Raw genomic sequence first — 10,173 nt, 5'->3', positions numbered from 1 at the left:
TGCGCTCTGAGCGCTTCTGAGAGAGAAAGAGTCCAACGCTTGTTTATATAGACCGAATGTCTGCTACAGGGTTACACACTCAAAAAGACAGGGACTGGATACTCGGGAGGTGGGACATGGATCTGTATAGTAAAACGCTTATTGGCTATACAAGACAGCCTTATGAATAATGGATTTTATCACACGTATAGCCAATGGCAGAGTACGTAAAGATTTTCCTACGAATGAAAACTGAAGGAGGGCATTGGTTTGAGCTGAACTCGCCCCCATTGGCTATATTAAAAGTGAGTAGGCGGCACTATGTAATTTCTGGTTGTAAAATATGCATATTCAATTTCGTTCCTCGTGATTCGTGTATTTTCTCATTAATATATAGTAGAATAGAAAGGCAGACCAATAGCTACAAAGATATAAAACTTCTGGAATAATTTCGATAAAACCCGCCCTGTTTCCGATGTTTACCGAACGTGACCGATGTGAGTTTCTTCCCTCAGAGCAAAAATAAAAAAAATCTGTGTTCTCCCGTTCGTCTCGCTCTGGATCAGCCTGGACTCTAAGAAAAGAAGCTCAGGGTTGAGGCCTACAAAGACCTTCGACGAAACACAAGAAAAATGACGCTTTTCATAATATTTTCGACTTAAACTGTGCTCTTGTACGTTATTTTTCGAGCTCTTTTCGATATTTGCTGAATTTTCAGATTTTCACTAACGGCATTTTTGTATCTGTGGGACTTTGCCGCAATCCTCGGACTCGCCTGCGACTCGTGGCCCGTCGGTGGACTACATCTTCGGTACCTTCTTCAGGAAAGTCCGGGGGAAGCCTAGGGTGTTAAATTGGCGTTATTGTGTAAGATGTTTGACTAATTGCTGTATAGGTGTTATGGACGTAACTTAAATGAGAATATATTTCACCATTGTTGGTTCTCTTTAGATATTTTTTTGTAGAAATGCAAACCTTTATTGTAGGCCACGTTTCAAGTGTAGTCCGAAAAACCCCGTGGCTTTGGCGGTAAGAAGTCAATGTAATGTTACACCGCCATCTAATATAGATAACTCGAGTTTCCCGGTGATTTGTTAATGTTATAACCTAACAAACCGGTTGACAATAATGAAATTAAAACGTTCACATCTCCCTTTTGGTACCTACTGCCGGGGATCGCGTTAGCTTAACGTTGACTAGGTGGCGAACAACGATGGCAAGCCAGTTTACGTTATGTTCTAAGATGGATGGATTTTACTCGCTGTTGGTCTGTATTCTTTTATTCGTAAATTCTGTCTTGTAGTTTAGAGTAGGCTATGTGTAAGATGTTTAGATAGCTTTGCTGCGTAACAGGCTAGCGTGATGATATAACGTTACGGGACATAATGTTCAGTAAACTGTACCAGTTACCAATTAATTCTTCGATTTTGCGAGCTAACTTTTGTTTTAGTGTTGGGTGATATTATAGTTTACTTGGTTGTTTACATCGTATCACTGCCAAAAACGTTGTGATGGATAAAGTATTGTTTATGCGATGTTAGTTTGTATCAGATGCTAGCGAGCGGAGCTATAAAATAGACGTTGGGCTATTACAGCTAGCAGAGTTGGATTCTACAAGCACTCAATATGGCGGTGTTTGACGATACGCTTCTTGTTGTGAACAAGAAAGATGGAGTCTGGAATATTCTTGTTGGCTAACTTGCCTAGCCAGTTAGCTGCGCATTTTCAAACCAAATTGAGCTCAAGAAGAAAATGAGGAGCTACAACTTTAATCTTATTTTTGATTAACAACAAATAGGTAGGATCTCAAAGTGTTGGAACTACCGGGAAGCTTGTTAGCCAGTATTCCAGTAGTCTTGACTCTTCGTCGGTGTCAGAGTTGAAGCCATTTTGCTAGCTAACTACGTGCATAGTCTACTGTTTTGGAAGGATAAGCTTTCCATTTGGTCAATGGCAGATCTGTTCTCTGGCTTTATCGTGATGGTGATAATACAAGTGGCATAGCAGTTGGCCCTTTATAAAGTCTTCTGATTACTTAAAGGTTAGGTGTCATAGTTTAGCATTAATCTTGTCTTCAGGGACTAGGAAATGCCATTGCCTTGTTACACAATAGATTAATCCTGTTCGCTCTGTTAGTTGTACCCAAGGACAGGAAACATGTAGGCTATATACTGGTCAGTGTTGACGACTATCTATATAAGCACTTTGCCACAATGTAGGGTCTTGAAAGAGGCAGACTTTCCTGTTGTCTCCATCTACCAGTTCTGTGGAATGTTTAGGTGTTGGATATTTTTTCCCTTGGAGGCATTCTACCTTCATACAGAATAGGGAAGTGATGAAAGCAGATGACTAACACAATACAGCTATTAAACCACCTCTCAGTGTCTCACTGCTATGATTGTATGAAATGCCTGTCACACCAATCCGTATATGTTTTTTTTATTAAGCTGGTTGACTGATTATTGTGTGTAATGACTTGTTATTCTTTTAACAGTTCATATTGTCACTTTTTGCTGTAACTGTGACTGCCTGTCCTTTGTTTAAATAAAGATATTGAACCAACTTGACTGATTGTGGGTTTGCTTTATTTTTTGTAATTGAACTCAGTGATATTGACATGTTTAACATTCTTTACTCAGTCACCTTACACAACCATTGAGTGGTACAGCTTCAGTGTTTTTATGCTGCCACCAGCATGAACATGCCTCTTTGCCCTCGTGTTTTTGGCAGGTCCAGCACAGAGGAAAGCATCATTCTCAAGCTCAGAAGCAGGGATAGATGCCACATCTGCAGTATCCTTATTGAGTGAAACCAGCTTTTATTTTGAGTAACCCAGTAATTTTAATAAACTGAAACATTCTAGTACATGTCAGGTTTGAAACGCATTGAGGAATGTAATAGTAAATCACTTTGTTCACCATGTGCCATGCAATACCATCGTTATACAAAGGAGTCATTATTGACCAATTGGCTCCCTCCTCTGGCTCATACTGAGAATGATATGCATTGCAAAGACATTGCACAACCACATTTTCAATGCGGAAGTGAATCCCATAACGCTGGCAGCCTTGCTCCCTCTACTGTTCCAAGTTGTTAGTGCAGAAAGGCCTGTCCGTGGCAGATCCAGGGCTTCTACACAGGAATTCAACTGTCAGTGGATACTTAACCTCATCAGGTGTGTTATATTATTACAGAACTCTTATTAAGCCATATTGTCATAAAGTTTTGGTGGAATGTTGATCAAGAAAATACTGCCTATTAATCTGATCAAATTAAGGATTACAAGTGAAATTGGTATTAATCAATACTACTGAGGCTGCGTATGACTAGAACCTATATGTACACACCTGTATTGTGTGTATTTAGCTCACTGCTATCACAGTTAAAACAGCAAAAACTGCACAAGTGCTGATAAGCAGCAGGATATGTACCATTGACTTTAGAAAAAAAATCAAAACATTAACATCTATTGCGCAATTTGAAATCCACCCACACATTCAGACAATGCGTCATGAGTAGTTAACCCTGTGTGGCATAAATTAGGCCCTGCTGAACAGCGGTTGATGCTTTGATGTAGCTGGATTTTGGCAGACTGATAGTGTGTGAACCGGTCTAACTGTGTGTGTGTGTGTGTGTGTGTGTGGATGGCTCCATCAGAAAGGGCCAACCTGTAGACATCACCATGATCTACTGTTTGTAAAAAAAAAAAAAAAAGTGTCAGTTTAGACTAGATTTTAGAGCTGTTTTGGTTTCTACCTCAGCAGCTCATGTTCAATAGCTGGGATCTCAATGTTTTACTTGCTGTTGTCCTTCTAGCAGCATTTGTGTATTATTGTTTGTTTTTCTTACAGAGGATTTCATTCCTGGACGGGGGTGAGGATTCGTGTATCCAGGGGGAGCTCTTGTCTGATGATGTCAGTGTTTGCCTGACAGCGAGTGTGTTTTCAGGCGAGCGAGGGATTGAGGGGGAGCGGGGTGAGGGGGGTGGTGGTGGTGGGGGGGGCTTTGTAGCACAATAAAAAAAAAAGAGGCAGGCAAGCAGGGACGCAGAGAGAGAGAGAGACAGGCAGACACATAGCAGGGCAGGAAGAGCAGGCTATTTATTTCCCATCTGATTTATAATAAAAAGGCCTAAACTGTCACTGTAAGTTATTATAGAAAAGTAGTAACTTCATTAGACTTCCTCAGCTTGTAAGCCTACATCCAGGGCCTGTGATTAAAGCAAAATCCACCAAAAGACAGAATACACCTGTTCTTCCCTAGACAATTCAATCAATGTTTGTGAATGCGGACAGCTCTCTCCCAAAGCTAGAAACCGGAGAGCTACAGCCTTAATCTGTGATGCTGTCCTATGATTAAACCTGCTCTGCTGACCATAAATTGGAGATTTTGTGGGCTTTTATAAAAAATTTTGAATCAGATTTTGGACACCTATCCCTCCAAAATCACCCTGTCCCTGTCTACAGTGTTAGTCTAAAATACTCCCCAAGATTTGTCAAGTCTTGGTTCTGTTTCTAATTCATGTTCATAAATCAAGACTGACCTGCACACTATCAAAGGAATAACGGAAATTCTGTTTTAGGATAGATTTCCCCTGAAGTTACGCACCAGGATGCTGTTTTGTAATAAAAAATGGGTGACGCAAGGTTAGAAGCATGCTCTTTAAGAGAGCCCATTGGAACAAGCTGGCCCATTTCTGTCCGCAGAGAGAATGTCCTGTTCTTTCGCTGTTTGTTTTGGATGTCAGCCCCTACCCAGTGTCTCCATCTTTCTTTTATCCTCCCTTTCATCATCTACACACCTAGCCACTCCTCCCAGATTCTCATCTCTTCCGTTTCACGCTGAAAACGTTTTAGAGCAAAGCGCTTGGGTCATTTTGTAGAAAATTGTAGACAGATCGTAGGGATCTTCAATATCTAGGGATCTTCAGGGGAAGCACCAGAGTTTTGTAGGATATCTACGTTTTGTGAAGGTTCTTGCAGTCTCTTCCTGGAACTATCTGGGTGCTAAATTAATTGCTCTTGATCCCACCTCGCGTTGCAATCGGCTTAGTACTAATCTGGAGCTCTCACAGTGCAGCCAAGTCTGGCCTGGGCAGCATTACTGCACTCAGTTGTCCACACTGCTCTCTTCCCCCAGGGTTTTGCCCCGGGCTCTGTCTTTCTTGCTCTCTCCTGCTCACTATCCTTCTCCTCTCACACATTGTCAAACTTTTCAGGGGGTTCCTTTTATTTCCCTGATGCCTTTCATTGTGAATCAACTCACCTACCTTCCTCTTTTTTCCTCCCTATCTACTCCCTTCAACAGGCCGCCCATGCCGTCACATGTTTTGCATGTCCTCCCTCTCACCAGTCTCCCTAATTCTCTGAACCTCTCTGTTACACTCTAGCCTTTTTTGCATTTTCTCGGACTCCCTCTTTTTCTGCGTCCCGTCGTCCCACCTCCCTCGCTCCGTCCCCTCCGTCCCTCTCTGTCGCCCGCTAAGCTGTAGAGACGGCCACATGCTGTCTGCCATGGCTCTCCCCCGGTCCTACCACTGTTCCTGCCTCTTTTCCACTTTTCTTGTGTTTAGTTTCTTTGCTGTGCTGCTGTTGTGTTTCCCCTGGCACGATGCCATTGCCTCTGACCATCTGCCTCACTCTCTTTTTCGCCGTCTCTTTTTTTCAGCCCTTTTCTTTTCCTTCTCCTCTGATGTCAGTGCCATTATTACAGCGTTTTATCCTTTTATTTTTGATCACAGGAGGATATTACATTTTGTTGCTCCTCCTCTCACTGCTAACCCCATGTTGCCATTCCTCACAAACCCTCCATATTGTCATCTTTTATTTCCTCTTTGACACATTTTTCTCATCTCCCCGTTTCTCCGACAGATTCTAATTGAAGTGCGTGTGCTATTTAAAGAGGCGTGCAGAAAAGCAGGGTTGTTTACAGTGGCCTCAAAATACAGGCTGTCTAGAAACAGGAAGTACCATCGCCCCGAAGCGCAGCGGCACACAACGTCAGCCAACATACAGCCACTTCCTCCTCCTCCTCACGGCTGAGCAGCGGCCCCAGCAAAACAACCCTCACGCTTATCAGAGAATTATGCACCCCCCCCCTCCCCTCCCCTCGCCTCGCCTCCCCTCGCCTGCCCGTCCTCCTGAATGGCGCACATACACAGCAGGCTATTCACCCCTCCACCACGTTCTATCTCGCTTTCTCTCATTCTCTTATGCATACACTCTCCCCCCCTCCCTCCGACCCTCTCTCTCTCTCTTCGCCAGTACAGCATGCCTGAGTAGCTGCCTGGAGATGAAGAAGCTAATTAATTTGATTTAGCCGTTCTCTCTCTGGCAGTGGAAAAACCAGCCTCCCTCCCTCCTCCACCCCCCACCCCCAAACCGTATCAGGCACCCCTCCCAGATGATTTTCCACCTATCCTTTCCAGTCTCCTTTGGCAACGTCCACACTCCTAACCCTCTCTTCCTCTTCTCCTTTGCTTTTTTCCCTTCCTATTGCACAGTTATATTTTGCAAGCGGTTGCATGTATATCAAATTGATTGCACATTGCACGGCAACTGTAACTGTCACCTGTGTAGCCTACACCCTACACCCCTCTAATGTTTTTTAGCATTTTAGCTTTTCTGTTTGCTCAGAAACAGTTTGTGTGACTCGGCAGTGTCTATCCTGGGCCTGCTCACTGCTCATACAAGCATGCTGGTCATGGCTCGATTCGCTGGCCTCGGGGATATGAATCACTTATCAGACGGTGTGTGCTGAAACCCCGCTTCCGTCATCTGATACGCTGGTGGATCCACCCCGTGTCCCAGTCCTGTATATGTGACACACTCCGCACTTTCCATCGTGCAGGTTTAAGGACATCTGCTCAGGATAGCCTCTGGGTGTGTGGGTGTGTATGTGTGTGTGTGTCTGCTCAAAGGGTGTTTAAGCCCTCAATGCTGTCTTACAGACAAGGGGCGGTGCAATGTGCAAACTTTCTGTGCACTCCTTCACTGAGCGTGCAAATCGTGCTCTTCGCTAACACTTGGCTGAAATGCACAGTCTTTGTTTAATTGCAGTGTCTTTTACATTGCCTTTGTACATAAAATAAATACATTATATGAATACCACATGCACTGTATTCATACCAAAACCCAAGAGACAAAAAGTAGAAAAAAGAACACCTAAATCATGCTAGCTAACAAAACAAGAAAACTAATGGATGCTTGGAGACAGATGCATTGAGCAATCTGTCTGGAAGGCAAGCATAATGTTTGGAGATAATTTTGCTTTATTAGGCTGCTACCTATATCAAGCGCCCCCCTCTCAATAAGGCGGTCTATTTAAGCTACCTGCACCTGCTCACTCTCTTTCGCATTGCCATGCTGCTGCTACATTTCATCATCCCCATCTCCCCACCTCCACCCAGCATCCACCTGTAGGCTCTGACTCTAGGTTTCCCACAGGGGGGGAAGTTCCCTATCGTCACTCCATGCTCTCTTTGGCTAGCTAGGTGTTCGCTCGCACGGAGTGACAGGATCAGAGCCTAGACGCCATACTAAACTCTGTATCTATATTTGCATTCATTCTCAATAATCTGTTTACGTTGTTTACTTATTTATATTGGCTAGGCTATTGGCATTAGCGACCTGTCTGAAAGACGAGGATAATGTTTGGATCATATTATTTGCTTTAAAGACTGCTATTCATAGGGTTGTCTGGCAGGAACTTTACTAAATAATTCAATAGTTGGCTATATCCAACCTGTCTGGAGGACAACCATAATGTTAGAAGACATTATTTGCTCTGACTTGTACGCTGCTAGCTATAGGCTACGTTTGTCTGGCAAGAGCTTTCCTTAGGAACTCCTCTGGTACACAAACAGGTTTGTTTTGTTACAACTTGATTAACTTTATGGAAGACAATTAAAGATTAGGAGATATTAATTTTCTTTTCTGTGGGACGTTGTTTGTATGTTTGTCTGAGAGGAGCCAAGTGTTGGCTCAGGACATGTTCGGGCGTGCTCATCCGTATTTCAGGGGAGGCGTTCGCAAGATACCCATGGTGTTGCCCCTCGTCTGTAAGACAGTGTTGAGGGATAAAACAACCTTTGAGCTGTGTGCGTGTGTGTGGGTGCGAGTTTGTGTGTCTGCAAAAGTCAACATTTGTTATGCTTATCTGTATGTCCACTGGTAGAAAATGTATGCGTTTGATAGCCATTCCAGCTCCCTGTCTTCACTTCTCTTCTCTGTCTGCAGGCCGTAGAAACAGGAATTGTGTGTCCTCCTTGTAAGGCGGCTCTGCTTCCTCTTCTCCTTTAAGACAACCTCTGACATTTGAACCAGAACGTCTCTTGACTTCCTACTTTGATCTCAGTCCAACTCAGCTGGAGAGCAGGTTAGTCATCTCTTCTGTGAGACTGTTCAGGGTGTTTACTGAGGCCTCAGCAGTACAGCAGGCCGTTTCACACAAATGTATCAGTAGAAGCAGGAATTCAGTCTGCAGTCATAGGCAGTTGATATGTCAAGCATTGATATACAGTAGTTACATGCACTGTTTCAGATCACTGAATACCTTAAAGACAGAATTATCAGTATTTGCCATTTCATTCACAGCGTCTTGATTTTGTTGCCACATGCTTCTCTACACCAAAATTTTTGTGCAGTTGTGTTTGGCAATAGCTGGTGGACATGGCAACCAAACCAAGGTCTGTTGTTTCTCCTTGTCTAACAACAGTTATCGTCTGTATATAAATTTAAAATGGAATTTGATGAACTAGCAATCTATCTAATGATATGGCCGCTCAGGATTTGATTCGTTGTGAAATAAATTTGAAATAAATTTGAATGAAATGTAGAGTAAACATTTTTTTTAGAATAACCATAGCCTTTCCTTGTATTGAATTCAACACAGTCAATGTTCAGCAGCAGAAACAACTCAGGCCAGGGACCAGTTTTTGAATTTTGGGAACTGACGGGATGATACAACTTTCTCCTCACTCGCGGACTTAAGACACTGGCTTTTATCACTCAACTTTGGTAGTGGAACAATACAGTACAATACAGTAGTACAATTTGGTAGGTCAAGGTGTAGGGGTGATGGAAATCTAAATAGTCATATGATTAACTGCACTAATCACTCTCTGGATTAAAAACAAAGAGAGTGTGTTGTGTGCTGTGCTGTTGAGTGCTCTGTGTGTGTGCGTGTGTGTGTGTGTGTGTGCAAATTTTAGGATATATCTGCTACAAGGTGTCCTTCCTTGAAAACATGTTATTTTTTATTGTTTTTATTTTTAGAACTGTCAGTTATTGAACACAAACAATGACACCTATATAAAAAAAAAAAAAGAAATGTAATTTAGCCCCCAGACTTTACGTAATGACTAAATTTTAAAAGTTTTTTTTTTTTTTTTACCTTGGACAACAGTTTAATATTGAAAGTCCTATTGAGCAAATGGCTTAAATTTTCCACCAAGATGGCTCCCTTAGTTCCTCCATCTTTGCGTATTCAGATGTGTGTGTCGCTTGGTAGCACAGCATGAAAAGCTATGATCACGTTTGGGCAAACGCCCATGAATAGGAACGGCTGGACGGCGGGGCTGCCTCTGAATACAGAGTTGGTGGCTGGCTGCAGCCACGGGACAATGCTAGCACACATGTGTGGACCGGGCGACCGCACTCCTGGAACACACACACACACTATTGTCTTTGCCAACGGGCAATCTGCTTCACACACACACAGCCTGTCTCTTTCCCTCTCTCTCTTTCTCTCTTTCACACACACACACACACACAGAATTTTACTATCCCAACCCGAAACCACTCACAGCCACTGTCACCCGTCCACACACCAGCATGCTTTGAAAACGTGAAAGAGTGCATGAGAGAGGACAGGGGAAAAAAAAAAAAAAAGTTCCTCCAACTCCAAGAGCCAGAGAGGTCACAGGAACAACACCCAATCCCAGAGCGGTTCCCATGGAGACAAGTGTGGCAGCATACAATGAGGGTGAGAGAGGGAGAGGGAGACACAGAGAGAGAGAGAGAGGGAGGGAGAGAGAGGGAGAGAAAGGGCAGGGGGAGTGGAGGGTGGGGTGCTGGCGTCAAGGTTCAGTTGGTGGGTATGGGGGGGTGTGGGGAGGGGTGGGGGGGCAGCTGTACTCAAAAGGACAGTGGGAAGTATGATGGTGTTGTAGCATAACAGTACCAGAACATTCTT

This window comes from Centroberyx gerrardi, chromosome 23 (genome assembly GCF_048128805.1).
Source record: "Centroberyx gerrardi isolate f3 chromosome 23, fCenGer3.hap1.cur.20231027, whole genome shotgun sequence".
In the NCBI taxonomy this organism is placed as follows: domain Eukaryota; kingdom Metazoa; phylum Chordata; class Actinopteri; order Beryciformes; family Berycidae; genus Centroberyx; species Centroberyx gerrardi.
The sequence above is the reverse complement of the archived record's forward strand: the minus strand, read 5'-3'. Positions refer to the sequence as shown.